Here is a 27,344-nt window from a genome sequence, read left to right as displayed (position 1 = left end):
ACTATAGTGTATGGTGGCCAAACAGAGCCTTCCCTCCCACCACGTGGTGAGCAGCCACGTAGACTGTGCCTTGGAAGCTTTGAATCCCTTTCTCTTCCCTATCCCCAGAGCAGTCGGTGCCATTCACTGGTGAAATGCCTCAACCAGGCGCAATCGAGTGCCAGAAAGCAATGGAAAGAAAAGGAAGTGGGGGGGGGGGCAAAAAAACAGAGAAAACGGGCTACTAAGGAGGGAAAGAAAGGGGAACGGCTTGTGGGACTATAGGGGGTGGCGGAGGCCAGATGCTTGGGAGCAAGTGCTCTGCTAACTACGCCCAGTGGAAAAAAAAGAAAAGACAAACAGGTGGAGGAAGATGCTGGTGAAAAGGAAACGAAAGAAAGGAGAGCCGGCATGCTTGGTAATGGTTCCTGAGGGTCACTACTGAGCAAGGATCCAGAGGAAATAATGGGGAAGGGAAGAGATTATTGAGGGGGCGGAAGGAGGGTCGTGTCCATGAGGAGTAAATCGAGGCAATGGAAAACTATGGCCATAGTAGAGAGGGAGGCAAGTACCTGGGAGCAAGTGTTACTAGAGGGCAGGTGGTTATGGGTGCCTGTGGCACAAAAGAAAGAAATGGTAAAGGGAAGGAATCAAGCAAGTGGGGAGGGGGGAGTTGGTGGAGGAGAAAAGAAAGGAAGGAGATGAAGGAGTAGGCTTACAGGGATGGGGGTGGGGTTGGGGAGCGTCGGGTTACGCCAGTACCACGTGCTTAGGGAGCCCAGCAGAACTGTGCAACTGTGGTATGTAGGGCAGCAAAAGAGGATGCTAGCATCGGACCCCAGCCTCCCTCTTATTGTGCTTGCACTTGCACCCGTCTAGGCCTGCCCCATCCCCTCTGTACCTGGCTTTGCTTACAGGCCACACCAATGCTCCCCCTCTCTAGGTGATCCTCCTCACGGTCCATCCCTCAAGCAGTGACTGCCTCCTGACTTCTGCTCAGAAGGCTTCGCCCCCGTAGCAGGAACACCACCACCAGCGGCACAGGCTCCTGTTCTTGGATTCTCAGTAAGCCTCCTTGGTTTCCTCTCCTTTCTCCACGGATGGGAAGGCTAAGGGGGCAAGCCTGAGTCGAGGGCCTGTGATGTGTCCCGCAACCCTTCCTCCCTCTTCACATGGGTGACCCTGAGACGGTCACTTCCCAGGGTCACAGAGAATGAATGCCCTGCCAGGAATGGACCCCAAGTGGCTGCTTAGGGATAGGCCAGGCTGTTCCCACTTATTATATCCAGTAGGAAACTGAGGCCCAGGGAGCCCAAGTCATTTGCCCGAATCTCTAATATAAGGTGTGACCAGGACTACTAAATCCCAGCAAGTCCCAGCACTCACTCTTCCTTCCTCCTTTCCTCCCTCCCTTTGTCCCTTCCTTCCTTCCCTCCTCTTCTCCCTCCCTCCCTCTCTCCCTCTTCTCCTTCCTCCATCCCTTTCTTCCTATCTGCCTGCCTCCCTCCCTTCCTTTGCCCCTCCCTTCCTCTCTCTCTCCCTTCACCCCTCCTTCTTCCTGTTTGCCTCCCTTCCTTTGCCCCTCCCTTCCTCCCTCCCTCCTGCTTCTTCCTTCCTTCCTCCCTTTGCCCCTCCCCTCTCTCCCTCCTTTCCTCCCTCTCTCTTTCCCTTTCTTCCTCCCCTTTTCCTGACTCTCTGTCTTCCTCTCTTCCTTTGCCCCTCCCCTTTCTTCCTCCCTCCCTCCTTTCCTCCCCCTTCTCTCCCATCCTTCCTTCCTCCCTCTCTCCCTTCCTTGTCTCTCCTTTTCTTCCCTCCCTCCCTTCCTCCCTCCCTTTCTGCCTTCCTTCTCCCTCCCTCCTTTCCTTTGCTCTAACTCGTCCTTCCTCCCTTCCTTTGTTCCTCCTCTCCCTTCCTTCCATCTCCCTCCCTCCTGCTTCTTCCTTCCTTTGCCCCTCTCTCCTTTCCTTCCTTCCTTCCTCTCTCTTTCTCTCCCTCTCTGACATCCCTTGTCAGATGTGGGACTTGGATCATGTCTCTTGGTTTCAAGGCCTACTCTCTGCTGTTCCACGGGCCAACCGACCTGTACTTGTCCTGTTGCTTCAATCAGGCATTCCCTGGATGAGTGAAATCATGGATTCAGTCCCCATCATCCAATGATAGGGATCTATAGAGACCTATAGTTTCAGGTCCATGAATTAAAACACATTTTTAATGAGTAGATTTCAGTATCATTGGTTTCCTTGGTAGTCTGTGTATTTTATGAATTTCAAAACCTGATACTGAGAAGGGTCCATAGGTTTCACCAGGTTAATGCCATGTCACGGAAAGTTGTCAATGAAAGGCTTAATAAGACCTACTTATTCAGAATGTTCTAGAAGGGTTTCTTATTAAGTGTAGACTGAACTGGATCATGCATCACAGAAAGACTGTCTTCCTCCTATTGTGTCTGTATAGGGGCTTGCACACACCTCTGCTCTGAAGCTCTAAATGAGGCTTCTCCGCCATTTGGGAGCCGTCAGTCTGGCAGACCTATAGATGGGCCCCTTCTCAGAATTAGGCTTCTAAATCCATAAGATGACATGCAGAGGTTCACCTAGGAACCAGTGTCATTGAAATATCACCATCAGAATATTTTTTCAAGTTGAGTTCTTGCCTCCCCCCACTTAAGAAACTCTCTCTTAATCTTCAGAATCTGGCGCCTTTCAGAATGCTTCCCAACTCTGACCTCCTCTTTATGTCAGCGGAATCTGCCAAGTAGATTAGGAGATGATGTCAGTAACATTTGAAAAACAACATTACTAGCTACCGATAATTAAAGTTCTTGGATTGGCATGAATTACCTTTAATTGGTTGTTTTTAAGAGTTGCTTTCAAAGTTTAATAAGAAAAACATTTAAAAGTACTATTAATTTAAGATAGAAGCCCAGTACAACTAATTAGACTTCCTTTGTCAGTCATTTTAACATGAAAACAGTTCATAATGATTGAGTCATCACCCAAGGATTCTTTGCCCACTCGTTCCCTTTTACTTTTCACCTTTGGTCATAGTGAGAATTCGGTTTTTGTGGTTTCTGTTTTTTCACTTGGTATCCTTGCATTAAGGTCAGTCCAGATTTTTTAAAGCTATTATGCTTATCAGTCTGAATTACATTGTACGAATGTGTCCAAATTGATCAAATCTTCCCCCCTATTGTTGGACATTTGGATTACCTCCCAATTTTTTGTAAGGACAAATAATGATGCCATGAAAAGCTCCAAATAGCTTTTAAAAATTATTGGGGAAGGGCACAACTGGTCCGCTTTCAGAGTATATTCCCAGCAGTGGGATTATTGACCAGTAAATTTTTCTACAGGGCCTAATAAAGCTTTAAAGAAACATTTGGCTAGTGCTATGTTTGGTGTATTGAGAGGGAGGATCACCTGGTTTAAATGGAGATACCCAAAGCAGCAGGAAGCACAGGTGATAAGGGAAAGGCACAGTCCCTCAAACTCCTCCCACTGGGATATAGTGTCCTCATTTTGGAGCACAGGCCTATATCCTCAGAGTAGGACTGAGAAAAGGGTAGAGACGGAATACAACCAGAAGCTAAAAGAGAGCAGCCAGAAGAGAAGCTTGGTAAGACTTGAACTATTGTGAATCAAATGAACAAAATAGCACAATATATGATGATGAGAATCAAATAAAAGTGACACTACAATGGCCAATGAGTCCAGAGTAAAAGCAACTGAAAATTGATTTTTGTAGATGCAAAAAAGAATCCTGGTGGCAACTTCCTCAGAGGGAGTGACTAAAAACCAGTGATGGCACTTTTGGGGCTGACTTTCACCAAAATGCTAAGTAGGTCTAGTTGGTGGTACTCCTGTTAGATGTCAGTGTAAACTTTTTTGTTTGTTTGTTTGTTTGTTTTTAATAAAACCATAAGGCCTTTAGGAAGGACAGTAATCCTCAAAAGGTACCAGATAGGAAACCAATCATGTTCTGTGTAAGATGGGATGGAGCCGTGTAATGCAATGCAAAGAGTGCAAGTTTGGGGTCAGAAACCCTGAATTTGAATCTTGGTGCTACTTAGGTCCTTGTCCATAAATGAGTTCAAGGAGTGACTTTTAAAGGTCACCTGGAGTCTTTGGTCTCAGAGATGTGGGCACTCTACTAGTGGGAGAGATTGCAGCCCATTCACGCCTCTTCATCCTGTGTGACCCAGGTTCAGGTTCTGTACTTGTTCCAAGGCACTGGGAAGTTGTCCCTAGATCAGCTGGCAATGTGTGAATGCATGAGGGCCCCTTGAGCAGTCTGTCACCTTCCCTTCCAGTATCTCTGGTGCTTCTTATATGCCTTCCTGATCCATATATTTCTCAGTTTTCATATCCCTTCTACCTCATTCAGTTTTAGTAATGTGTTGTAGCATATGCCTGACTCTCCATTGCCTTTTGGACCACAGGTAGCCAATTCTTTTCTGGCATACAGAGAGAGAGAGAGAGAGAGAGAGAGAGAGAGAGAGAGAGAGAGAGAGAGAGAGAGAGAGAGAGAATGTGTGTGTCTGTGTGTGTATGTGTATGTGTAGAAGATAAGCCTTGAAGGAAGCTGAGGATTCAGAGAGGTAGAGAGGGGGAGCATCCTGGGTGGACAGAATGGGAAAGCTCTGGTCTCAATCCAGATTTGGGTTCTCTTACCCAGCTCCATCATTTAACTGGCTTTGAATGTGGGTAGATTATCTTGTACCTCAGGCCCTCAGTTTCTTTAGTTGTGAAGTCGGGGGGCATGCTAAAACATACTTATGTGTGCTTCCGACTGGTCTCTACCTTGGCTTTTTGGCTTTCTTCAGGAGGCCAAGGTTGCCGGTGGCTAGACACCAAAGGTTTTCTCCTCGGTGAGTTTTGGCCAGGGCGATACAGAGAGCGTGTGCTTCCCTCTGAGTTAGTGCATTGGGCTGTTTGTGCTGCTGGAATTTGGATTCCTGGAAGGTCGGGACTGGGAGACATCTCAGAGACTGTTGGCTCTCTTCCCCTCCCTCTTTCCCCTTCTGCCATGGTGGACTTGGGGTCCCGAGGACCACTTGGACTCTTGATGAAGTGAGCATTTGGTAGGGCTTTATCTGCCTCTCTCTTGTGTTCAGACTCCTGAACTGGGAGAGAATCAGAGTGTCTCCATGCAAAAATCATCTTTGTTGATCTTTAGAAGGATGTATCGAGGTATTGGAAAGCATGTCAAGTACCAGAAAGGGCAGGGTCCTTGGGATGGATAGAGTGATGTTTGAAGTCTGTGAAATGATGGAGAGTAAAACAAGTAAGGCTGGAAGAATCAGACACATAAGTGAGGTAGAGAGGGGACTCACTTTTTGCTTAGCCACGGGAGAGAAGGAAGGAGTGTGTTGGTCTTGTGGCTAGTGGGCCAGCCTTCCTTCCAAGCCCTTCCTTGGGCATGCACTCAAGCCACTTCAGAGTAGGGATGATTTGGGTCTCCTCCTCCACTCCCAACCCCCACAAAGTCTAGCTCATTGCTGGCACATAGTGGGCATTTAACAGATGCTTGTTGCTAGTTCTGCGACCCTGGGGAAAATAAATTCACCTTGGAGAGAGCCCCAGAACTCTCTCCAAGAGTCCTAAGTTACAGAGGAGAGTTGTCCAGGCCTCCATGAGGAAATTAGGGTTCTGGGTCACCCAAACTTGACCTTCCCAAAAAAGGAAAGGTAAAAACCAAAAACCCCTAGGAAATTGTTGGTAAATAGAATGGATAATGGCACAATCATGCCAACTAATGCACATGATCCTGTTTTAAACCCAGTTAACTGACAGGAGGGGCACAGTTGTGTGCACAATTGCTGGCAATTTTCTGCCAGCACTTTCTTCGCTTTCTGGGGTCTTATTTGTTTGCAGGATTTGGGGTGTCTTTTTTTGAGACATTTTAGAACAAACTAAAATTAGGCTTCCCTGCAAACAGAAAATGTTGTAATGTTTTGTTTTGTTTTTTTCAGTTTAGCAATTATTGTGAAGTACCTGCTATAGACTAGGTACTAGAGAGGCAGACTTGTATCTTCCTGCCCTTGAGGAACTTATGTTCTGCTAGTGGAAACATGATGCACACATAATAACTAGTATTTATAGAGTACCATAGAGTTTGCAAGGTGCTTTATCACCAATGTTTTTTTAATTTTAAAAAATTATTTTTCTTTACTGGTATTTGATTTTTCCACTTTCATGTAAAGATAGTTTTCAGCATTCATTTGTGTAAGATTTTGAATTCCACTTTTTTTCTCCCTTTCCTCCCCTCTCCCCAAGACAGCAAGCAATCTCAAATAGGTTACCCATGCACAGCTATTTTAAATATTTCTGTATTACAGGCTATATTGTTTCTCTATTACTAAGATTTAAAGTTGTAAATTTTTCTCGATGTCTTTTGTTGTATTATCATCTACATTTTCCAGTGTCTCCCCTCAGTCCTGCCTTCCAGAGAGCCATCTTTTATTTTATTTTTAAAAAAAAAGAGATAAGAAGAGAGGAATTCCACAAAAGTAACAAGCACATCAAGCACGTTAGGTATTGCACAGCCGTCTCCCCCGACCTCTGCTTTGCTTTCAGTGTTTCCCTTGGAAAAGTCTCTGTGCCCAAGCAGGGCCGAGGTCCCCTTCGTCCTATTTCTTTCCTTGTCCTCTCTCCCCCTACTCTTAATTTATGCAATGAAAGAAGGTGGTACAATACAAAAGCAATTATAGGCAAAACTGCTCATCTGCGATGCACAATTCGCTACTCCTTTCCAATATACCGCAAAATTGTCATGTAAATTTTTTCCACTTCCTTCTCCACTTTTATCAGTTAATAAAAACCCATGGGTCTAAGTACTCCCAATACTACTCTACCCTCCTTACATTATAATCTTTCATTTAAAAGTCCAGACAGCTTGATATAAGGTACCAGGTGCTGATCCTTGTTCAAGACCTCCCCACCAGCCATCCCCTGTGATATTCCCACACTCTCTGCTCACCTAGGCTTGCTCCAAGTGTTGAAGGCTTGCTGCCACATGTGAATTCCTATGAAGGCAGGAATTGGGAGCAAAACATTGAAATAGAGAATCATGTTTTTCCTCTTACTCACCTGGGTTTTACAAAATGCTCCCTCTCTTTCCCTCCCTTTCATTTCTTTGGGGGACCAGTGGATCTTGGTGGGAAGAGGTTAAGAAAAACAGGACCTGAGATGTAAGCCAGATGGTTTTTGAAAGGCATCCCCTAAATAGTTTTCCAGGGGTTCAGGGTTTTTGGGGATTAACCACAATTGGAGGGTATTTTCTAAAATAGTGTGAGAGAGGTTTTGGACAGAAATATTGCTCCTTGTAAGGCATAGAAAAGTTCCAAGACGGATTAAATGCCGGTGGAACCTTAGGCTGACTAGCGTTTGCCATTTAGAAAACCATTACCTGGTCCCCGTTGGCAAAGACCATTCTGGAGAGGGCCGGGAAGGTCTTCAGGATGCAGATAGACAACTGACTGAAAAGCAGAAAGGGACTTTATAACCCTAAGTTGGGCCGGGGCTTGGGACGGAGACATTGTCCTTGGCCTAGGTCGTTCAGGGACAGATCCATAAAGCTTCCCCTGGCCCTGGTGGCCCCTGGTCTGTGTGCTGGGAGAGGTTGGCTCAGGATTCTCCCCTGGAGCGAAGCCCCGCGGAGCTGGGGGTGGGGGTGGGGGTGGGGGCTTCGTTCTGGCGCAGAGAGCGTGGCGGAGGATTTCTTCTGGGTGGGAAGTCTGGGTCTGAGGGGCCTTGGCTGCGTTTGGGTTCAGGGAGACGATGGCAGAGCCCCTCCTCTCCTGGGAGTCACCTCGGCTCCGGTGTCCGGCTGAGGCCTGGAAACTGGTAGCAGAGAGAAACTCTTTGCCCTCCTTCGTACCCAGCAGAGCCGTGCCTAAGAACCGCGTGGTATCAGTGAAGCACCGAGCCCAGCAAAGATTGTAAGCCCTTCGAGACCAGTGAGGAGCAAACAGCTGGAGCAGTTCACAGACATCAGCAAACACTGACAAGCTTGAGGGTGTGAGGTATCCATTGCATTTCCACCTGTGTATTCTGGCTACACGTACTGTTAGCCCGTGCCCTTCCAGATGTATAATGTATGTGCTTATGACCCTCCGAACTCTGTGCCACCTGGTTGGGTGCAGCCCACTGTATACTATATGACTGCTTATTCTTATCCTTATTATCTCCCGTATGACAGTTACCTGGTATATGACGCCTGGTCTTGGCCTTTTGCATATGTATACCCCATTCCAGCTATTGCCTGGCAGTGGATCCCCTACTACACCACTCTTTATGCTTGGAATTTCTCTCTCCCTACGATTGCTGATCCATTGTGGGCTCTTGTTCCCCAGACATATGGGCCTTCTTATGTGATTTCTAATTTCCAGGGGTTCTTTCCTGTTTACTGCATGGTCACACCTGTAATCCTATATGATTACTTCTATGTGGCAACCCAGCCGTTTGGCCTACCTGCCCTGGTGTATGGCCCTTCTTATGTGGGGCTTCTTTCACAGCTTCTGCCAGCGTATGTTGTCTCTCCTTTTACGCTATTTCTTCCCTATGGAATGCCTGTACAGCTAATTCCAATAGGAACCTACATCATATATGATCCCTTTCAGTACCCTTTCTATGTTTTCAACATCCTCTACTTCTATTGGCTGCTTTAAATGTTATTCCACAGATTCCTGTTCCCAGGAGCCATCTCCTTTAAGTAATTCATTATATATAGGGAGCACCTTACGCGTACTGGCCTCATCTGATTATTGGTGCCCCTTTGTGCATAAGCTTTATTCATGTTTCGTCACTTGTGTACTCAGGCCATTTCTGTTTTCCATTTTTGTATACCTCCATTTACTAGGCATACTTACAATGCATTGAATGTCTATGTTTTTCCAGGAAAAAGTGACCAAGTTTATGGGGGCAAAATGTTCTGATGTTTCTGCCTGTAATAAATTTTATTCCATTAAATGCCTTTTCTTCAAACTACTTGTGTCTTGTCTCACTAATAAAGATAATTCCAGTGGAGGCTTTAGAGGTATAATGTTTGAGTGGCTTTAATACCATAGAGTTTCTTGAACCCACAGTCAGTTCTTTTGGAAAAGGAGAGACATGGAAGATGAATGAAAAGACCTACAGATACTGTGGTATAGGTCTCTGTCCAATTTTCACATTTGACGTGGCCTTAATACTTTTGAAGCTATGTTTGAACTGGATGATTTCATGACTTTTTTTTTTAATACATTAGGCTGTTCGTTTTCAAATAGTTATGGTATGGTGGTGGTGTATTAAAGTATGGCCATCTGTTGTATCACTCTGTATATGTAAATATAATCCAAAATGAGTAGTTGAGGTATTGATTAATTTTTTTTACTTTTTTTATTAAAGCTTTTTATTTTCAAGACATATGCATAGATAGTTTTCAACATTCACCCTTGCAAAACCTTGTGTTCCAACTTTTTTTTCCTTCTCTTCCCCCCACTCCCTCCCCTAGATGGCAAATAACCCAATATATATCACATATGTGCCATTCTTGTAGACATATTTTCACAGTTATCTTGCTGCACAAGAAAAATCAGATCAAAAAGGAAAAAAATGAGAAAGAAAACAAAAAACAAGCAAAGAACAACAAAAAGGTGAAAATGCTATGTTGTGATCCACCCTCAGTTCCCACAGTTCTTTCTCTGGGTATAGATGGCTCTCTCTATCACAAGACCATTGGAACTGGCCTCAATCATCTCATTGTTGAAGAGAGCCAAGTCCATCAGAGTTGATCATCGTATTATGTTGCTGTGTTGTATAATGATCTCCTGGTTCTACTCACTTCATAGTAGGGAGAAAAAGGGGAAAGGTACCCAGTGAGAACATGATGGTGAAGTCCAGAGGAATGCACCTTGGATGGGAAACTAACAAAGGTCTGGCTTGGGCATCCTTCTCAAATGCAGAATTTGGGATGAGTTCTCGGCTATGCCCCCCCTCCCTTAATTAGAGGCCCCAGGGACAGAGTTTACTAAACAAGAGGTGAGTATCAAAGCTGATCTGATTTTTCAGGACAAAGAAGTTTTCCAGCCATGACATGCTGGGGAAGTCTAGAGCAGAGCAGCCAGTGGTGGTGAATAGCATCAAGGTCCGGTCAACTGTCATTGACTTTTGAAATTTAAAATTCTGCTCTTCAAACACAAGGAAAAGAATCTTTATGTACACAGCAGAATACAAATAATGAATTCTGTATAAAATTGTGAATTTCTGTCTTCATACCGCTTGCCTTTTTAATAACTACATAATTCTACCCATCACTTCAAAAACTGTCTTCCCTGTATGTCTGCCTTCTGTTCTTTTGATTTCTGTGCATTAAAAAAGTACAAGGGCATGATCTCTCTCTTTTTCTTCCTCTTCTCCTCTTTTGTCCTGCTTTCCCCCTTCTCTCTTGGTTTCCTTTTTTCCTCTCTCCCCTCTTTGCCTTTCTTTCTTCCTTATCTCTATCTTCCTGTTTCTCTCTTGGTGTCACTATTGTTGCCCTCCCACAAATAACAAAGGAGAAAAATCCTTCTAACAAGTAAACATAGCTGAGCAAAACAAATCCATGCAGTGACTGTGTCTGAAAATGCACATCACCTGCTGCATCTTGCATCTTGCACTTTTCGATCCTAAGATGGACAGCTTGCTTCCTCACAAATCCTCTGGAGGTGGGGGCCTGGCCATTACATCGATCAGTGTTCTCAAGTCTTCCAAAACTATTTTCTTGCTATCATTGCTGTCCTTGTTATATACATTGTTCTCTAAGTTCTGTTCACTTTACTCTGTCTTCTTTCCAAGTTTCCTGGAAATTGTCTATTGTCACTTCTTACAATGCAATAACAATATTCCATTACTTCATATACCACATTTTTGTACCACCTCCCTTAGATTCTTTGTTTTGCTTTTTTCCTCCCTTTTTAATTCTTCAGGTTAAAGTTTGTTTTGTTTGTGACTATTTCTTCCCTTTACTATCCTCCCTCATAATTCTTTCTTTCTTTTACCTGGCTGTTTCCTTGTTGAGTTTAATATATATTTTTTATACTGAACTCTGTGTGTATATGTGTGTGCGCGTGAGCGTGTGTGTAAGTAACCCTTTTTTGCTTGCATGTGTGCGTTCAAGCCTTATTTGCCCATTTCATCTAAGTGAAGTTCAACTGATGTTCATTCCCTCCTTTTAACCCTTCCTTTATATTTATATTTTCTTCTTCCTTTCTCTGATGATAATTAGCAAGTTCCACCTCTTCCTTCCTTTCTACCTTAAACCCTTCCCAAACCCTTGGAACAGAACCAGCCCAACCCCCAGACCCCTGTTTTTATTATTTAACTCTTTTCTGTTAAAAGTCCATTTTATTCTAAGGATTATATTCAGCTACACAGGATAAGTCATTCTTGACTGTAAGCTTATCTTTCACCTTTTAGAATATTGTAATCCAAGATTTCCTCTGGCTTTTCATAGAAGCTGTCAGCCTCACTTGAACTGCCTTTCCCAGGATGCTTGTGATATTTTTTTAATTTCATCTGGGAGCTTTGAATTTTGGCTAAAACATTTGTAGAATTTTCCCTCTTGGGGTTCTTTTCAGGAAGTGATCAGTAGATTCTGCCTAATTATTTTGCTCTCTGGTTCTAATAGATCTAGGCAGTTTTCATTGATGACATCTTGAAATATAGTTTTCAGGCTCTATTGTTTTTAAACATGGTTTGCAAGGAATTCTAAGATTCTTAAATTCCCTCATTTTTTCCAGGCCAGTTTTTTTAATACCAGATATTTTATGGTTTCTTCTGCTTTTTAAAGTCTTTTGATTTTGTTCTAATATTTTTTTAATGTTTCATGGAGTCATTGAATTCTGTTTAGTCAATTTTGTTTTTCAGGGTAGGGACCTCAGACCTGAGCCCATCCCACTTTGAACTTTAGAGCAGTACCTTTGTGCCTTACACTAGTGTCTACCCACTACCATTCTCTAGGACTCTGGTGTTTTCTGATTACTCTGGAACTGTTTCAGTGCATCCTCCCGCTCCTACTGCCTCCAGACACGGTCATGCAGACCACATGCTTCCACTTCAGTGTGGTACACAGTGCTATGAGGTACCAACGTGGACTTGGCGGGGGGTCTGTAGGTAAGGGTCCTTTCCCACGTCCCACGGGCCCATTAGCTGACTTTGTGCAGTTCTGGAGTGAAAGATGCCGCTTATAGTTTTTCTTTGGATTTCTGATTATAATTTGGTCTGGTAGGAACTTCTGTTTTTAGCTAGCTAGCCTATGTATGTGGGATCTGGGTAGCCTCCCTCCCGTGGTGGCTAGAGGTAGATTACTGCTCCCAGAACTAGGGGGGAATGAATGCTTTGCACATGGTGCCAGGGAGCACGGCTAGATTCCGAGGGTGGATGGCTGAATGAGAGAGGAAGCATGGCCTGGGGCCTCCTGGATTGGGGATGGTGGGTTAGGTTACATTTGTACTCACCGTTCATGACAGCCCAGCCTCTGGACAGACTTCCAAAGCTGAGTAGATGAACTCTCCTTGGGGTTGTGAGTGGGGTGAGGATTTATGGTCATTAGAGATCTAGTCCTGGAGGGCCCGGTGTCCAGTGGGGAGAGGGGAGGGAATCTCAGGCTAGTTTCTCAGAACTCTAGACCCAAATAATAGTGCATTATATTCAATCCTAGCATATGTACTAGGCACATATATCAGTGAAAGATAATAATATAATATCTACCACATATCACATAAATAGAAAGACAACACCTAACACATGGAGTAGTTACATGCCATTCACTCCAACATCAGATGTGGCCTTGCTTAAACGAGTAATGATTTCTCCCATCATTCCTTAAGCCTCCCAAGTAAGCTTGGTCACTAGCCAAATAGATGTGTCACTTTTGGTGTTCCCTGAGCCTGTGGATGACCCTGGCTAACTATCCATCTCCACAAGCTTGCTGGCCCTTAATGATAATTGTATTTGTATGTGCTTTAAAGTTTGCAAAAAGCACTTTACATTTGTTATCATCACCAGGAAATTTATCATCAACTTTGGTACTCATACTTCATCAATATCCTTTCTGGTCGCTGCCCCTGTGATTGAAGTGCTGGTCGGTAGAACAAAAACTCCCAAAGTATCCACATAAATAGGGCCCTGAAGCCTAGTCATCTTCATTTCCCACCAGTTGTACTCCTTGGATTCAGCTCCTGTGCCGAGTTCCTTCCCTCCTCCTTTCCAGTACCCTGCCTGCCCCCCTTTTCAGCTTCAGTGTTATCTTCCCGGATTCTATAGTAGGCTCTTTGAAGGTAGGCACTTACTGTCTTTTTCTTATTTGCATCCCCAGTGCTTAGCAGATACATAAAATATTTATTGGATTATTTTATTTCATTTGATCCTGAGCAAATGTTATTAGTTAGCAGCAGAGCCCAGTTTTCCTGACTTCATTCAACTCGAGCACTTCTTCCTCTCTACCCAGTTGCCTCTAGGTGTTGTAGAATGACGGACTATCTGAGCTGGAAGCGATTTCTAGCCGTGCTTCCTCTTTGACTGTTCTTTCTGGAAAGTTTTCTCAAGTTAGCAAGCTGATTTCATCTGAAACCTTTTCTCATTTCACCTTCTGGCACTCACCAAGACCTGAGTCCCCCCTGATTACAGAGCACCCCTGGCTAGCCTCTCCAGCACTGGTTGAGCTTTTACCCATTACTCTCTCACTCACAAGCTGTGTTGGAGGAGTTGAAATACTACTTTTTTTATTATAACTTTTTATTGACAGAACATATGTCTGGGTAATTTTTTACAACATTATCCCTTGCACTCATTTCTATTCCGACTTTTCCCTTCCCTTCCTCCACCCCCTCTCCTAAATGGCAAGCAGTCTTATACTTGTTAAATATGTTATAATACATCCTAGATACAATATATGTGTGCAGAACTGAACAGTTCTCTTGTTGCACAGGAAGAATTGGATTCAGAAGGTAAAAATAACATGGGAAGAAAAACAAAAATGCAAACAGTTTACATTCATTTCCCAGTGTTCTTTCTTTGGGTGTAGCTGCTTCTTTCTATCAATGATCAATTGGAACTGAGTTAGATCTCCTCTTTGTCTTTGTTGAAGATATCCACTTCTATCAGAATACATTCTCATATAGTATCATTGAAGTATATAATGAGTTGAAATACTTCTTGCTCTTCGCTGCCCCTCCCCAAATTTCCCTTACTACTGGCACGCAATGACCTCCTGTGAGGTTCATTCACTACATTTATCACTAAATTGAGATTGTGATACTTGTTATCTCCTCAGAGTCACTCCTTTCTTCTTTATTGAGTTTAGTGCCTAGATCACAGTTTTTCTCCACAGTATTTTGTGCCATTCTGGGGGACTTCAAAATACCGTATATTGATACTCCTTCAAGCACTTTATCTTCCTGGGTCATCAGTTGGTTTAAATCACATGACTTATTCCTTCACTCAGCTACACATAAAAATGGTCATATCCTTGATTTTGCCATTACTTAAAAGTGTTCTACCTTCATGCCCATGAACTCCAAAATATCTTTATAGGCTCATTACCTTTTTGTCACCCTATTTTTCCTCTGGCCTATGACTACTGTGCCTTGTGTTCATCATGACCTCTAATCCTTCCATACCTTACTTATTTCTCAGGCCATCATCTCGACACTGGCTATAGACTCTCCTCCTTTTTTTTTTTAGTTGTTATTTAACCTTCCTGCAGGAATTATACTGTCAGAATAATAAAAGTGAAGGGAAGTTGGACCAGTACCTTCAGTAAGTAGGGAATATTCTCAGCTTTTGAGCAACGTGCAGTGATGCTGAGGGGCAGCTAATGGAGGCGGTGGCCAACACCAGATGGTGTTGAGGACTGACAACCACCAGCTGGACTGTACGGTATGATTTCCAATCCAGAAGTTTTGCTGTATCTCACTATAATTAAATCCGTGAGAAAGGAGAATGAGAGCAGAAGTGAAAAAGAGACTTGGCAACTCTGCCCGGTTTGGTTTTTTGTTGTTGTTTTTAAGACCCAAACATCTCTTGGGTGGAGGATGATTTCCTCTTAATGAGTAAGGAGAGGGTGAGCAGGTCTTCACCATCAGGGAACTGGGCAAGTGGCATGAGAATTCTGTTCTGTCATTTTCAGTCTCTGCTCTATATATGAATGGAGTTAGATGGGGACCCTCCGAGTTACTCAAAACATCACACGTAGTTTATTAACAAGCAACATGGGCTCCCTGAAGGATAGAAAGAGCCAGAAGAAGATATTTCTTCTCCAGTGATAAAAAGGAAGGAAGCTGGAGGACTTTGCTATCCCATCTTCCCTTTCAACAACCCTGTATTGCTCATGAGGAAGGCAGATGGCAGGTGGTATATGCTATGGGGTCACTGAACTCCCCAATGCTTTTTAAAAAATGTATTTGCCTATTTAACCCATTCTTAGTAGGTTTTCAGAACTATGAGCCCTTTTCTTCCCTCTAATGCCTCTATACCTCATATGTATAACATAATTATTATTTTTACCTTTTTCTAGGTGGTTTTGGCTTTTTAGAGTTAAATTATACTCAACTCTATCCCTATCTTTCTTTTGAGCTACCAAAATTGCTGATGTCAATCTTAAATGTGTGGTATACATTTTCATGTAAAAAACACAATTTGTCCATTTTGAGTTCCTTGAAATTGGTCTTTGATATTGGCTCTTATATGTTAAATTTTCTATTGAGTTTGGGTTTCCTTGAAGAAGAGGCTAGAAATCTGCAAGTTCATTGAATGTCCATTTTTTTCATTCAATATTATGAATAATTTTGCTGGATGTGATGTTTTTGGCCACAGGCCTAGTTTTTTTGATTGCCTGTATATATGATTTCAGGACTTGGAATCTCTTACTGTGGCTGCTGATAAGTCCTATACAATTCTAATTGTATCTCCATCTTGTCTGAATTGTTTTTTACTTGTTTGTTGCAAAATTTTCTCTTTGATCTGGGGTTTTCAAAATTTGACAATAATATTCCTGTTTTGCATAAAGGATCTCTTTGAGGCAGGGATTGGTGGATCTTTTCTGTTTTTCCTTTCTCCTCATGTTCTATCAGTCCAGGACAATTTTCTTGGATTATTTCTTGCATTTTTGTGTCAAGGTTCATTTTTTTGGTCACTGCCTTCAAACTGTCCAATTATTCTTATATTTTCTCTTTTTGATCTGTTCTTCAGTTTCACATTCAGTTCTATTTCATCATTCTTTATACTCTGTTTTATTATTTCTTGCTCTCTTATAGCTTTACTGGTTTCCCCTTGCCCAATTCAAACAATCAAAGAGTTATTTTCATCTTTAAGACTTTGTATCCCCTTGTCCAGTTGGTTAATTTTTATATAATCTTGTTTTTCTTGGATTTTTTAAATTTTTTTAATGTCTCATTTGTTTTTTTAATTCATTTTTGAGTTCTGTAAATTCTCTCTGGGCAGGGAGTCATTTAACATTACTCTTTGAGGTAGAAGAAGTTTTTTTTTTTTTTTACATCAGTGTCCTCTGAAGATGAACTCCAGTCTTCCTTATTCTCATAGCAAGTTTCATTGGTTGGGTTCTTTTTTTTTTTGCTGATTCTTTTTTTTAATTAGAAGTATTAGTGTAAGCACCTCTAATCCTAGGATGGGGAGATGCCACCTTTAGCTGCACTTCAGCTCTCCCCTCTGCCATGGAACCCTAAATCAAGAGCTTCATCCTCCTGTAAGGGCTGATAGCCAGGAGTGTCCCTGCTCCACTGCCTCTGCACTTGGGGTGCCTCTTTCTTGCCCAGGGCTACAGCTCTTCTGTACAACTGGGCCTGAAGTTCAGCAGAGGTTCTTTCTGATCCTGATTCCTCAGGCTGTCCAGGAGGTAAAAGTTCCTGTGGTTTCTTCTGAGGCTGCAGCCAAGCCCAGCTACCCTCCAGGGCTCCCTACAAGGTTGTTTCCATGAAACTGGCCTGGACCTCACAAGGGTTAATTCCAGGCCTGGGGGCTTTTGGATCTTCTTGGGTTGTACTAGGAAGACCTTTGTTGTGCTTCAACTCTTCTTGATCTTTCACCAATCTGTTTGCCCTGAGGCACAAATTTATTCTGTCTGTGGAGAAATCTGGAGAGCTTGGAATTTACTGACCTACTCTGCCATCTTTCCAGAATCCTCTCTGCATTTTTCTCTCTTCCTATGACTGAGACTAGTCAGGAGCAATTTGCTTTCACCATGGAAGGATTCTGGTCTACTTGCACTGTCTTTCTCCAGGGCTACCTGAATTCTCCTTCACAAAGCAGAGAGCCTCTCTTCCTGAGGGCATTGTTACATACCACTACGTTGATGGCATAAGGTTGACTGTGCTAGATGAGGTAGTGCCAGAAGCTCTAGAACAAGTAATGGCCCATATGAGGAACTCTAAGAAAAATATGAGGTCTAACCTCCTCAGTCAAGGTTTAGGGAATATGTGGATAGGGAAAACTGGAGATGCTGGATTTTCTGGAATAAGCTACTGATACTCTTCTCCATAATCTAAGAAGGTAAGTACAGAGGCCTACTGGACTCTCGAGGTTTTCAGGAGCCCACATTTTCTACCTGGGTATCCTGATTCTTTCTTTACCTAGTCATCTACAAATCTTCTTCTTTCATGTGGGACCCAGAACCAGCTTCATCCATGGAAGATGTGAAGCAGGCTCTCTAGCAGTCTCTCTTTTGAGCTCTTATGATCCTGCAAAGCTCATGTTTCTGGAGAGCTCTGTCCATACACTAGACTGAGTGGAGCCTTTGGCAGGCCCTAAGGGATGGCCACAATGAGTGTCTATTAGGCTTTTGTAGCTTCGAGTTCCCCAAAGCCCTCTTGCTACACTACTTTTGTATAGCAGTTGTTTACCTATTATTGGGCCCCAGGTTGTTACTGAACAGATGATAGTGTTGTACAATTATCCTTTGTCCAGAGTTGCCTATTATATGTTGGGGGATTCAAGATGTCCCTCTTGTAAGATGGATAGGGCTCAGGAGGCTTCTTTTGCCAAATGGAAATAATCCATTTAAAATCATGATGGCTTAAGTTCTTTAGTATTTCTACCTTTCCCAAAAAGGTGGCAGCCATGCCAGAGACTGAGGGTTCCAGTCTACATCCCCACCTTATCTGCTAGTCCAAAGGACCTCCGTTTGTAAAGACCTACTGCTTGATGAATGTCATTTTGCCTGGTTTACCAATGGCTCCACTGTAAGAGAGGCAAATCCAACTAGACTTCAGCAGCCATTAATCTGGTGGCAGAGGATATTTAGGACCGAGGTGTCAAACATGAAATGTATAGGAGCAGATGTGGTCCCCAACACTCCTGAGTGCTACCCGAACTGAATTAAAAGTAATTAGGACAATTTAACAAAATAGATAAAAAAGAAAATAGATGTTACATTATTAAACTGTCATTATGCAACCTGCAGGAATCCTTATATATGGTTTAGTGCTGCTCTTGCTGTTTGGGTCTGACATTACTGATACAAGGATTGGGATACCTTGCAACAACTTCTAGGCTACTGAGTTCCAGACTGCATGGTTGCCATATGAGAGAGCCTTGACAAGTGGGACAGAAAAAAATCTTCATTACTAATTCCTGGGCAATGGCCATGGGTCTGACCAAATGTTCTGGGGCCTGGAGAGCATACGACTAGACAATCAAAGCTTCTCCCCTTTGGAATCAGAACCAACGAGGTAATTTTGTTGCTGTCTCCTATTACATTATGTTTATTGTACTCATTACTACTCATCTGCCTCCATGGCTTCATTTGGCCTAATCACCATTATGCTATCAATGTAGTAGTGTATAACAATGTCAGTACCTATCAGAGACATCATCTGCTAACTGTTATAAGAGTCAAAAAGGTCGGGGATTTGTTGATATGGATGTTATGGCAGTGATGCCATATTCTGCTGGGCTCAAGACCATACTATCCCCCTAAGGACAATCAGCTAATCCTGCTCAGCTGTGTTCCTTGTGCCTATTGAAACACCCTATTAACCCAAGTGACTCTCAGATTTTTCCCAACTGGCAAAATGGTACTGAACCATCTCAGATCAAGAGGTGTGCTCCTGCTAATCAGTAGCTACATCATCATACACCTGACTCTCCAGGTCATACGTCCAGTTTTCCAGAAGCCATGTCTTGGCCAAATCAGTGCCACCTTAGTAAGGAGAAATGTTCTCCTTAGTAAGGTTTCTGGGATGCAGTCTCTAGGAAGACCAAACTGATAAGAACGGGCTGTTTTTTGCATATGAAATTTGGATATATAATTGGGAATTTTTTTATTATAGCTTTTTATTGACAAAACATATGCGTGGATAATTTTTCAACATTGACTCTTGCAAAACCTTCTGTTCCAACTTTTCCTCTCCTTCCCTCCACCCCTTCCCCTAGATGGCAGATAGTCTAATACATATTAAATATGTTAAAGTATATATTAAATTCAATACATGTATACACATTTATACAGTTATGTTGCTGCACAAGAAATATTGGATCTAGAAAGAAGATTAAAAAAAAAACCTGAGAAAAAAATGCAAGTAAATAACCACAAAAAGTGAAAATGCTATGTTGTGATTCACACGCAGTCCCCACAGTCCTCTCTCTGGGTGTCGATGACTCTCTTCATCACAAGATCATTGGAACTGGCCTGAATCATTTCATTGTTGAAGAGAGCCGCATCCATCAGAATTGATCATCATATAATCTTATTGTTGCCGTGTATAATGATCTCCTGGTTCTTCTCATTTCACTTAGCTTTAGTTCATGTAGGCTTCTTTAAGCCTTTCTGGCTTTCCCTCTCTTAATTATTTCCTCTTTATACTGTATGTATAGCTTGGTTTGCATATATTTGTGTATTGTTTCCTTTATTAGATTGTAAATTCTTTGAGGGAAGGGACTGTCTCATGCTTCTTTATATGTCTCCAGTGCTTAGATGTGCCTGGAATACAGGGTGTTTATTAAATGTTTATTGAATGAATATGGACCAGATGCTTTTCCATATGAAGGTAAAAGGGACCATATCTAGAAGCTCAGTGCTGTTGTATCCCTGTTGCATAGTCTTGCTATGTTATGGTCAAGTAAACCTCTTTTCCTCTTTTTAACTGTTAAGTCACTTACTCATATGCATTTCATCCCAGCATGGATCCTGAATGAACAGAGTGGCAGGATCAAGACTGCTATCAACACCACTAATGATCTCTTTTGATGGATGTTTATCCTAGTCATAACTAATTGTAAGTGTATACTCCAAGGGTCTGTCTTGTGCCTTCTTCCCTTCTCTCTTTTTTTTTGTCTTATTGGCTTCTTTGACAACCTGGAGAAGTCTATAAACCTCTTCACAGGATACTGGAGGGTTTTTTTTTGGTTAACCATTAAAAATTGAAGGAAATGCTAAATTTCAGTTAGAACTCAGTGAAAATAATTTTTTTCTCCTCTGAGTTTATAGACCCTCTTAAATCTGTCTGCATGGACCCCTGATTAAAAAAAAAAAACCTCTGCCACATTAACTTATTTGGTAATCAGCTCCCATGGGTTCAGTTTTTCGATACAGATGTTTTCCAGATTTATATCCATCCCTATTCTTCAATCTGAGCACCAGTATCCTATATCCAACAGCCTTTGGAGAGCTTAAGCTGCATATCTCATAGTCATATTATTAACAGTTAAAAAAATTAAGATAGGCTGAGGCACAAAGTTCTGAGCATAATCAATTTATTAGTAAAGTTTGAATTTACTGGTAAATAGGATTTCAGCTTTCCCAGCAAAGCTATAACCCACTTATGGGGTTAATGGTACATTTTTATAGTTTTGTAGAGTACAGAAAATATGAAGGCTGGCATCATAAAAGAATAAAATAGGATTGAACGGACATTGGGAATGAGGACTAGCAACAATACCCCTTCCTTCCTGTGCCTAAAAAATGTTCATAGTTTGAATCCAGCTGCATCTGCAAAGACAGAGAAAGTAAACCAGATATCTTTGGATAACAAACCAGACATCTTTGGAGGATAACTTGGTGGGACTCCCAGGTGTCCATCTACTTTTTTAAGGATAACAGATTTCCTTGACACAAGAATAGAAAGGAAGATTAAGAGGAGAACTGGATTTCTAAGCTTAACTCAATACAAGCCAGCTAAATTTCTGAATTAAGTTTAGAGACAAAGAATCATGTCATAGGCTGTTGTAGGACAAAATCAATGAACTGTAAATAGGATCAAGTAAAATGACACAGAATCAATCTGATTTTTTTTCAATTCCCTCCCTTTGATCAATGAGAGACATGTAGTCTCTCTTAAATCACTTTAAGCTAACTCTAGAAGTTTTTTAACTTTTATTGTGATTTTACTATATTGTGATTAATAGTATATACCAATGGCATATTTTTTTCTAGTGTAACTTCAAAATAGGCTTAACACAGCAATTAACGTGAAATCAGAGAATGATTATAAAGCAGAGGGCAATAAGTTCCCATTTACCAAGGGTTTATCAAAAGTTTACCAAAGATGGCTAGCAGGCTGCTTTCCTGTGAATCAAGAGGTGGGATTCTACCAGAACTCACCTGAGGGATATAGTTGCATTTCTGTTGGATCCTATGTAGTCTTGTCACAATGTCTACTGACTGATTTGTATGAGAACCAGATTGATTAATCATAGCACAAGCTAGAATATCTAAAAGCACAAGTAATAATATCTAAAAATATCTATAAATATCTAAATGGATTAATTTTAGAGGGAGGATTTATATGTCATCAGGATAACAAAGAGAACTCAGCAAATATAGATATTGTGAAAGAAAAAGGCAAAGTAATATAATAATGATCATCAATATTAACTAACATCAAATCTCCTTGTATCCTACTCTCAATGTCCACTTTATTTTGGTTCCCAGTTGTCCCATATAGTCATATGCTCTCTAGAAACACATATGTTCTCTTGGACATTCTGGAATGGAACCTTTAGGGTAACTCTAAAAGGGACTCCTCATCATAGATTTGCTCAGTCATCTGCAGAAATTTCTAGGCGATTCGGTTAAAACCTGCCAGTTACAAGACTGTATACAACTTAGTATGACTTTGTAAATTTTGCTTTGTTCTATAGCTAGTTTTTGTGGTAAAAACCAGCTCAAACTTTATGGTTCAAATTCCATTAACAATAGAGCTTTAAGAAGAATATTAAATTAGGAATCCATAGTTCACTTGAAACTTCAGAGAATTTAGATTTTATATACTCCTTGCTATTTCTCTCTTCATCTAAATAAAGCAGATATAGACATTTCCAACTAAAGACTAAAGAATCTTAAAAAGACTTGAAAGATTTTACTTGTAAAATGAACTCTTCTGGTTAGAGATTTGCTATTTATCAAATTAAAAATAAGCTCAAGTTAAAAGTGCTTTTCTAAATTGGCATTGACTTGATCATCCTTTAACTTTTTAAGGCTGATGTTCCTTTATTTTATTCTTGATTTTGAATTTAAGCTCATGAAAGGGGCTAAAACTTCAGTTTTACTACTTATAATTGCTCTGTGATGTCACTTAGCAAATTCTTATGTTGTTATAGTTAAGAAATTCAAATAACAACCGAGGAATCAAAAACTAAACATTTTAATGTACCACAGAAGTCAGAACTCTGAAAACTTTTTAAGTTTTTAACTTTTTGAGTGTTTAAGAAAAAAAAACACAGAAATGCCTGGTTTGTGCAGAGGGTAAATAGTGCAGTTTTATATGTAGTCTTTAACCCAATTTTTAGAACTTCTTATTGGAAAATATTCAAGGCTGATATATCCTATTAGGGTCATTTACATCTTATATACATCATCATGTGATTTAGTTGCTTTCTCAAATTTTATTTTGGATAATTCCCCCTTAGATGTATGAAATACTTTAGAGATCTAATCCTGAACATGAACACTCAGCTATTGGCACTCTTTGCAAGTAGATGACTTTACTCCCCTGGTTCACTGGCTACATAAATGGATATGCACAAAAGATGCTTATTTAACTTCAGTGGTAACGATGACATTGAGATAGGATGTGTTAAGTATTTAATCTCAGCTTGTATATCAAGATCAGTGTATATCTCAAACAAGCTGTCTATAATTAGTCATATTTACATGTTTTGTCCACAGTTTTAATTCCAAATCAAATCATGAATTTAAGCATAGATTGGATTTCCCTTTGAGGTAATACAAGATGGGTTACAAGTTACTCTCTTCTAAAAGAACTGATGTAAGAAAACTCTTTTTCTTATAACCAAACAGAAAATGTTTCTAATTTTAACATTGCAAATTAATAGGTTTATATCTTTGTCCAATAAACTTCTTCACCTTTGTCTCATTATTCCCATGTCATTCTGAGATACTTTGAGGACCACTTCATTCACAGGCAATCACTGTCAGGTTTAAGCTTAACCAGGTAGGAAACATTCCTCTTTGAAAGGAAATGGCACAATGGGGAAACTGAGTCAAGAAGATACTATCATAGTCCAAGCCAAAATCTGTCTACAGTGGTTCTCAGGCTGAACTCCCTTGAGCAGATGATATCATTTCCCTTGAATGGTGGATTACTGATTTAATGATCTTGCAGACAATTGTATCTGAATTCAGAACTCAGAACATTATCAGCAAAATTTCACTAAGCATAGCTGGGGCTGCATATAGTTATTAGTACTCTCATGTTGTTGCACTAAGTTAGTTAGCCATAAAAAGTTATCATGCCTAATAAAAAAATCACTCAACCTTCTTTTTTTTAAAACATGGTAATTATTATTATTTCCACTTAAAACATGTCCAATTAAATACTTGATAGTTTTTAACATTTTGACCATAGCTTTTAATAACCTAATTAACAATTTCATGTTATCCAAATCAAAAGAAATGAAATTCTTCAGTGGTAGAATTTTATCATTCTGACAGTATTTCTTAATATAATAGTTTCCCAGAATTTATAATTTGAGGAAATTTAGAAACACAATAATAACACCCACAGTTCCACAAATTCAAAACATGAATCTATGCATTTCCTCATTATCTTATGTAAAAAACCATTCATCTTCTCACCTTTAGTGTTTTATTGTAATCACATCTAACACTCAGTGCCCAGTACAGCATTCAATTAAAGAAATAATAATTAACATTTATGTAGTGCTTAGCATATGCCAGGCTTTGTGTTTACAAACTTCATAATCAACTATGAAGACTAAGCATAGTATTTTTTTTACCTTTTTTGGTTGTTGTTATTTGTGTGGTTTTTTCCTTTCTTGTGTTTTTCCCCCTTTTGATCTGATTTTTTTTTTTTTGCACAGCATGATGAATATAAAAATATGCTTTAAAAATGCACATGTTCACCTATATCAGATTGTTTGCTGTCTTGGGGAGGGTCACGGGGGGGAAGAGAGGGAGAAAATTTTAGAACACAAGGTTTTGCAAAGGTAAATGTTGAAAACTATCTTTGCATGTATTTGGCAAAATAAAATACTATTAAAACTGAAAAAAAAGTGAAATATACCATAACTTATTCAGCCATTCTCCAAATGTTTGCAGCAGCCCTTTTTGTGCTGAGTGGCAAGGGCTGCTGCAAACATTTTTGCACATACCGGTCCCTTTCTCTTTTTTAAGATCTTTTTAGGATACAGACCCAGTAGTAATACTATTGGATCAAAGGGTATGCACAGTTTTATAACTCTTTGAACATAATTCCAAATTGCTCTCCAGAATGGTTGGATCAGTCCACTCCACCAACAATATATTAGTGTCCCAGTTTTCCCCCATCCCATCTAGCATTTATCACTATCTTTTCCTGTCATCTTTGCTACTTGCCTAAAATCACACCAGCCAACAAATGTATAGAGCTCAGGTTTTTAAAATTTATATTTTCCTCAACCTGTACTCTTCCAGCATTTTCCCTTAATGCCAAACTACATTGTAATATAGTCTCATGTTAAACCTTTACCATATCAAATATGGATTTACAATCACAAAATCAAAATGTCAAATTTTCCAAAGGCCCACATACTTCTAGTACTTCACACTGTAAGATTCACTACTCTCTGTTTACTATCAGAGATTTAAAGTGGAAGTCTCTTGTTTCTCATCCCCCTCTCTAGGGTCCCTAAGAATTTTAAGAACAAAAAATACTCTTCTAATGTTCCTTTCAAGAACAGAATTTAGTTATGTTATCTTAAAATAATTCTATGTTGCAAATACATTACTATAGTTTCCATATGATTAAGAATAGCCACATAGTTTTTTGTCCTTATCTCAAGAAGTCAAAAACCTCCCTCAAATCTCTCTTCAAAACTCTAAACCCTTTTTACTTTCAAGCTCTGCTTACTCAAACTTTCTCTGTTACCCTCTGTGTATATTAAAGCCCTTTAAAAGAGGATCTTTTTTGTTTTTCTTTTATATTCTTATCTGCTTCTTCTCTTTCATATCCCAGACTATCTGCAAAACTCATTTTCATTCCACTGAATTTCTGCTTTGTAATTTGACAACACATTTTGTTCCTAGGTAACCTCAGTTAATTCTAATACTGTTGCCTTTAGGGTTCTAAAAAGCTTAGAAACACATTGTTTATTAAAATACCTTTTGGTGACTTCTTATTTATCCAAACAATTAAGTTCTATTATATTATTCATAGAATCATTTTTTCTAAATTGAATTTTATTTATATTCAACTTGCTCTCTTGAATAATTTTCTTTTCATGAGCAACAAACAAGACAGTTCTTAAAAATCTAAATTGTAAACTGGCTTTGATATTTAGCCCAAATTGACTTTCCCTTCTCTAATCTGTGGTATCAATGTAGAGTAGGGAGGAAGACCTCTTAGGGTTATAACTCCTCTGTGGAGTGAGGTGGACATAAAGGTTCAGATTTTTCCCTTCCTTTGTTCTTTTACTCATATCCATCTTTGGGGATGCTGCTAAGTTTTTCTATACCCTTTCACTCCATCTAATGCAGAAAACATAGATGTACCACTTAATTCAATGCAGAGATTGATTGGCAAAAGTAGAATCAATAATTTCAATCATGCAGTTTGAGTGGATCTAGCCCCAAATCCCACCTCCATACTCTACATAATCGATTCTTAAAATTGGTAGGATTCTCATTCTCTTCTTAACAAGTTGTTTAAAATCTACTCTAATTAATATCCATGTATGAATTAGGGAATCTTAATATAATTTACTGTAAATTTTCTAATTTCAAAACACAGAACAATTAAAAATTCTTTTTAAGGTTTGGCAATTGTCAATGCTGTAAAATTACCCATGCATATAACTTATAAATAAAAAGCTATTAAAATAAAAAAAATTCTTTTTAATTTGATTTGTATTTAGCTTTCATTTGTAACACTCCCCCAAGTATCTAATTAAATGTTCTAATGAAACTTATTTACTTTTTAGTTGTTCCTTGTTTTACACAAACTTTTCTCTCTATGAACTAGCAAATCATTAATAACTGGCAGTTCTAGGTGCTGTTGATATTCTAAATATCTAAATCTAAATAAAAAATAATTCTAAATGTTGATAAACAAATGCAAGCTGCAACCTATATTTTTTTCACTTTGGAAGTTTATTGATAGTACCTTCAAATTAGTTTCAGTTCCCTTTTCTCTAATCATGAAATGACCTTCCCCTTGCACTAATACAATAAATCTGTCATTTTCCAAGCAAAGAGTGGTATAAGATCTGTGTTGTTTCCTTGTAACTTTCACAGTTCTTTTCTCATTTTTCTTTAAAACAAATTCTACAGAGAGTTAAAATTCACTAAAACATTTTGCATTTATAAAAACATTCAAACTATGATTTGAAATTCACAGTAGAGAACTTATATTTTAGTCTCTGATTTGTTTATTATGCTATAAATTACTACAGATTGGGGAAAAGCCCTGTCTCTCTTATCTGTGTTTTGTTTGTCTGCCTTCCTGACTTGGTCAGAGTTAGGAAGAGAGAGAGTGATTCTAGTCTCAAGAAAAAAATTTTTTTACTTGTTCTTCTTGGGCTAAGACCCCAGCAAAAGGCTATTTTGATTTTCAAAACTAGATATGACAAGACATACATACAAAAGCACTTGCTAACAGAGTTCCTTAAAAAATTCTGTGTACACAAATCAAAGTCTCCTTTTTTAGGTCAAATTTTAGGTACCTTGGAATCCTTTGAAATTCTTATATATTTTTTAGACTAATAATTTTGGTTTTCCCTTTTCTGACTAGGAAGAATACTGGTTCACCAGATAGTTATTTTTGACTGCCAGCCTTGCCACTTGACATAACGGTTTCTTATGATATGGTGCTTCTTCAATTCCTTTTTTAAATAGGTTGTTTCTCTATTTCTTTGTTATCATTTCATCTTCTTGGA

At 40.0% G+C, this 27,344-nt stretch overlaps 1 protein-coding gene across 1 annotated transcript in view; it reads left to right on the top strand.

The window, feature by feature from the left end:
* The first annotated feature begins 7,923 nt into the window (after positions 1-7,923).
* FHL1 (four and a half LIM domains 1) overlaps positions 7,924-27,344 on the top strand; it is a 437,533-nt gene continuing 418,112 nt past the window's right edge. Inside the window, exon 1 of the mRNA XM_051967871.1 lies at positions 7,924-8,002. The gene's annotated coding sequence lies outside the window, so the exon portion shown is untranslated. The remainder of the gene's footprint in view (positions 8,003-27,344) is intronic.

The sequence above is a fragment of the Antechinus flavipes genome, chromosome X, assembly GCF_016432865.1.
Source record: "Antechinus flavipes isolate AdamAnt ecotype Samford, QLD, Australia chromosome X, AdamAnt_v2, whole genome shotgun sequence".
Lineage (NCBI taxonomy): Eukaryota > Metazoa > Chordata > Mammalia > Dasyuromorphia > Dasyuridae > Antechinus > Antechinus flavipes.
This window is presented reverse-complemented; position numbering and strand designations above follow the sequence as displayed.